The sequence below is a fragment of the Tachypleus tridentatus genome, chromosome 5 (assembly GCF_004210375.1).
Source record: "Tachypleus tridentatus isolate NWPU-2018 chromosome 5, ASM421037v1, whole genome shotgun sequence".
Lineage (NCBI taxonomy): Eukaryota > Metazoa > Arthropoda > Merostomata > Xiphosura > Limulidae > Tachypleus > Tachypleus tridentatus.
In genome coordinates, this window is record NC_134829.1 from 32,403,536 (window position 1) to 32,409,364 (window position 5,829).

A 5,829-nucleotide genomic window follows, 5' to 3' on the forward strand; every position below is an offset into this window, starting at 1 on the left:
GTAAGGTCTCTTTAATTTTGCATTTGTTTATGTTTGTTTCTTTATTTAGTATTTGGGTGTTTTCTATGGTTATGTTGTATTTATTTGATTTGCAGAAAGACTTGCAACAGTAATTGCTATCAAAGGAACTTTCAGCAAGTACTGACTTAAGGGGCTGAATAGTTGTGCAATGAAAAGATAAAAATTAGTTTATTCTTTACAGGTTTATCTGACATTCAACTTCCTTCACACATAATAATGTTAAGTTTGATCATTAGTTTTAAATAAAAACAAGTTCATTATAAAATTGTTTACATTATAAATACTTCATCAAAATGCAACATTATTGGCAGAGTGAAAATAATTTTGCAAGGCAATGTATAAAATAAGTAAACCTGATTGTTGTGTTAATTATAGAATAAAATAAATGTAAGTGAACACCATTAAACAATTAAAAGTAGAGTCGAATTAGATTTCTTTATTTCCTGTAAAGGAAATGGAAAATGTTCATCAGAATTTGCAGTTCTTGAGTATGTGGGAAGGTTTGAAAAATACTGCTGTTGACCAGTCATCTTCTCAGGCCACTCATCTTCAGTCACCAGTGGATAATTCTGTACGTCCGAACTATGGACAGCCAGTTGCAGTAGAAGAACTTTTTCGAGGTATAGCAGTTTAGGAGTCTTACAGTTTAAAAAATTATATTCTCATTATTTCTTTTCTTAATTACAAAGTGCAGTGATTGAACCAAGACAATTGTTATTACAACAACTTTTTTTCAAATCTTCAGGTTAATATGATCAAATATTAGTTGAATCTAGAATCGGCTATAAGATATAATACAAATTTGTTGATCACTGTTTACCAATTTAGCGAACTTTGTCTGGCATAAAAAAGCCTTTTATTACATATGTAGCTGATGATAATTAAAATGTTCATCTGAAGAAATAATTTTAGTAGTATAATTTATATTAAATTTTGAATGAAATGTTATATTTTAAGAGTGATGGTATTGACTTTAGAAATAAAATTGTGTACTTATTACTTTTAAGTTTATTTAACATAAGTTATTATTTAATTAAAGAAATCTGATAAATCTCAAAAGACTTATTTCATCAGTATAACAGTGAAATGCAAAGACATTCCTTGATAAACTTGTTAACACTTTTCATACAGGGATGGTCAATGTGACCAGCCTTGTAACCTTAAAATAGTCATCAGATTTTCCATACTGTAACTTTAATATGCTTTGTGTAACTTCAGAAAACTTGTTAAGCTTTTAATAAACAATTAAAATATATTTTATACAAAAAAAATATATTTTTTTTTAATTATATATTTTGACTAAAGAATTATTTATGAATATTTGGAGTTCAGTATGTTGACTGCTCTAAGTGCAAAGTAATACTCATGTTAATATTAAAAATACGTTTCTTCATTTGAAAATTTTTAAGCTTCATTTGCATAATCTCTAAGACCTCCTGAATAAATATCAAATTCCTTTATGGCATTAATATTTTATAATTTATCTGTTGTTTTCTTTAATTCTATAAGCATTTGATCAATTTGATTAATGGTGTGACTATAAGCATGGTTTGTTTTTATACATATGTCCAAAATAGTATAGTTTTGAGAGTATCTATCCTTTTTAGACCATAGAGTATCATCTAGAAAAAATTAATTTCACAAAAACAAAACAAATAACAACTAGGATGGGAGAGGGGGTCCACTGCTCTATGGAAAGTACACGTCCAGTTCTTATTACTGACTTTCTGGTATAAAATTAGAAGTGAAGTAAAATATGCATTGATAGTTATTTATTGGTAACAGAATTAAAGTTTAAAGTAATAACTTTTCAATTTTTCCTTTTAATTGTAGAATTATACTTTAGGGAAAGAGTGATGTTCTTAATTAGTTTTAGACAACTACTCTTTTTCTCTAATATAGGTGCAAGAGATGCTTTACACAATAAGCCAAATGCTACAGATTCATCACATGGTCAGTATTCACAAAAAAAGTCTGAAATCCAGAAAGAAAAATCCACAAGGTAAAGGATACTTGGTTTTCAAATGTAGTAATGTGATCTTTGAAAATAAATGTGTGTAATAAAATAAGGATATGAATAACATTTTGAACAGGATAGATCTTTATTTCCTTTAGCAATTTACAGTTATCCCATACGTTGCACTTAAAGTAATCTTATAGTTTTACATTTTTGGATTTAAAATGAATTTGACATCATTGAGCACATAGTTTTTTTAACAGCTATCAAAGCTGGAAGGTTATATCTTTGTACACTTCTGTCTCATTACACATAGCAGTAAGTTGTATATTAATTTTGAAAGGTGTGTTGCTAATTCTGAAATTTCACATATGAAGAAAATGTGTGTAAACAGAAATGATTGCTTCATGAAAATTTTAATTAATAAAAACTTATAGTATTTGTATAAGAACAGCTTGACTCACTGAAAATGAATGCAGAGCAATACCAAAAAACTATCATTTTTGCATGTAAATCTTAATGGTTGCTATTGCAAGAGCTTATTTGTGCATTATGATAAAACAAAGAAAAGAGACATAATAAAGACCTACAAAAGAAAAATGGATTGGAAAATATGTATGTGTGAATTTCCTGGGATAAATGTGCTACCTTCTTCTCAGCCAAAGCATTATTGAAACCCAGAATTCTTAACATAATTATGTTGAATAATCTAGTTTAGAGTTCAATGAAGATAACTTCTAACCATGTTCATGCAGAGACATCACATGGATATTCTTCAAAGATGCAATCTTGTATACCATGTGAGTTTTATGGTAACAGAATTAAGTAGGGAATCCAACAACACCTATCCCAAATTACTTGGATTTGATTTGTGCCTCACCTCAAAGTGGATTCCTGCACAGGTTCTGTATTTTCAGTTTACTTTCTCTGGAATGTGAACATCCACCCACGTGTTTTCCATACATGTCATACATGAAGGGGAGGAGAGGATCCTGGTAGGGGAGAGGGGGTCCAACCCCAACATACCACTTTTACCTGGAATTCCTGTAGATGGGTGGCCATTTTCAACACATATTGTGGACATTATGTCTGATGTTAGCATTTGGGTGTGGGGCTCAAGAAACCCTCACATCATTGCAGTGTCTTTGTTGGTATTGTAGTATGTTCTCAACCACAGGCAGATTTATGGAGGTTAACAGACCTCATTTTAATAAGGAAAAATGGTGTATTCATAGACCAAAGGGTTCTCCATCCAGTTCTTCTCCACTTGAATTAAAATTCCTACTTTAATACAGTGGAACTTGTTGAGATTTCCAGTCTAATCTGAATGACATTAAAGCCTTGAATTGATTTCTATCATCCTATGTGTCTTACCTTACAGGAAACCTGCCAATACAGTCACCTTTTGGCAGTTTTTGTTATAATGGAATGATAGGTTCTGTAATGGATGAGTGCATGGAAGCATGGCACTACCAGTTAACCAGTACATGATCAACCTGCCTTTGCCATTCAATACACCATTGGAAGCTGTATTCATCACATCTTTGTTCTATCTACCTTTGCCATTCAATACACCATTGGAGGCTGTATCCATCACATCTTTGTTCTATCTACCTTTGCCATTCAATACACCATTGGAGGCTGTATCCATCACATCTTTGTTCTATCTACCTTTGCCATTCAATACACCATTGGAGGCTCTATCCATCACATCTTTGTTCTATCTACCTTTTTCTTGGAAAGACTTAAGATCAATGAGACCTTGATGCTTTTATTGGACAGTTGCAGTATCCTTTTTTAATCTGGGAGACATTAATGGACACAATCCCCTCTAGGGTGATGCTGATATTGATAGAGCTGCTTAATCTATTCCTCAGATCTTGACACATCTTCCAGATTTGCCAGGAAGCACAGAAGGCTTAAAAATGGGTCTGGAATACCTTCTGACAGTATCCCTATCTCTAACCATATCATTTATCAGTGGACCCATACTCAGCAGGTCAGGCTTCAAAACCAAAGACAATCTTGGATTAAGTTCACAACTGGCATCTCTTCTACCACCAGTTCCAAAATCATATTGTACAAGATTCAGAAGGTCAGTGGGAGGTTTGCCTTGCCTTCCATCTCCTTTCCTTCTTTGCTCTCCAATGGCTGGGAAGTTGCTGATGTAGAGAATGTTGCCATTACTCTCTGTGAAAGCTTTTCTTATGCATCCAGCACTTCTCTTTCTTCTCCTCCCTTTTTCACCATCAAGTCTCTGGTAGAGCAGTCACCTCTTTCCATTTGAGCTGATCATCTCTATAACTATAGTTGTTCCTTAACACTGGTGAAACTCAAATTGACTTTTCATTGGTCAGACCTAATGATGTTCACTATGAAATGCTGTGCCATCTCCCTTTTGCCCCTCTTGCTATTATTCTGATTTTTTAAAACCAATATGGCAGGAGAATGTTTTTCCTAATGACTAGTGTCATCTGTTGTCTTCCCTTTCTCTAAGTCTTGGAATGATCCAAAGATTCCTTCTAATTATCATCCAGTTGCTTTGACAAGCTGTCTATGTAAGATCTTAGAGAGGATGGTTAATGCTCCTTTTGTTTAATTCCTCAAATCAAACAACCTTCTCTTGCTTAGTCATTGTAGGTTCCATCAACAGAGCTCCGTCATGGACCACCTGATTTAACTTTGTGGATCAATGAAGTCTTCCTCAGGAGAAAACATCTTGTTTTCATATTATTTGACTTTGAGAAGGCTTACAACAATACATGGTGGTAGAGAATATTGTGGGATCTCCACTCATGTAGGTTGGATAGCCATTTATGCATTTTTTATTCAGAGCATTTTAATGGACAGGAATTTCCAAGCCTTTTTGGATTCAACTCTTTCCTGTTCTTTTCCACAAAAACTTAGGGTGCCTCAGAGCTATGTCTTACTTTTCTGTATCGAGATTAATGCATCACTCCACAACTACTACTTACTGTTGCAAAGAAGTTCTGTGTCAACAATTTTCACATCTTCTGTTGATTGTCAAACATGAGATTGAGTGGCAGCTTCAGACTGCTGTGAATCACATCAAACCTTTTCTTTCTCAAAAAACTATTTGCATGCACTTCTACCACCAATGGGGTATAAATCCTGATCCCAAGTTCATTTTTTGTGATATTGCTATTCCTGTGGTCCATGGGGCAAAGTTTTTGGGGCTTATTTTTGTGTGAAAGTGTACTCTCATTTCTCACATTGAGCAGCTACATGTCAAGTGTATGAGGACACTGAACATTCTCCTGTCCTTTCTCCTACCTCTTGATGATATATGCACAATATTTGTCAAGGCCCCAATCAATCCAAGTTGGACTATGGGTCTTTGGTCTGTGGTTCTGCCACAACCTCAGCCTTCAAGATGCCAGACATTGTTCACCATCTGGGGCGTTGGCTTTGCACAGGGGCTTCCTGTACTTCTTCAGTCCAGTGTTCACACACTGAGTACCCACAAACCACCATTCACCTCTACCATTTTCATCTTTCTTTGCAGTATGCTTCTAAATTTTGATTCTTGTCACAGCATCCCACCTGGGGTTTTCATTTTTTATTGGGCTATTCTCTTTTACAACAGATGGTCTTCCATTCTTTCTTTTGGTCTTTGTATCCAAGCACAGCTGGTTGAATTGGGTGTGTTCTTGGATGATATTGCTATCTCTATTGTTCAACTCATCCAACCTTGGCTTATTAATTTCCCCCCTGTGACCTTTCTTTAACTCATGTTAGAAAGTTGGATTCTCCCAATTGTAAGTACCATCTTCTATTTGCCAAACATAGGGATTGATCGGAATTAGGGGACCTTGTATACTCTGCCATGG

At 34.3% G+C, this 5,829-nt stretch overlaps 1 long non-coding RNA gene across 1 annotated transcript; it reads left to right on the top strand.

Moving 5' to 3' along the window:
* Nucleotides 1–255: 255 nt before the first annotated feature.
* On the top strand, nucleotides 256–2,058 carry LOC143250257 (uncharacterized). Its single transcript, XR_013028110.1, has 2 exons — nucleotides 256–641; nucleotides 1,924–2,058. It is a non-coding gene; the product is annotated as an uncharacterized LOC143250257 (long non-coding RNA).
* Nucleotides 2,059–5,829: the final 3,771 nt, after the last annotated feature.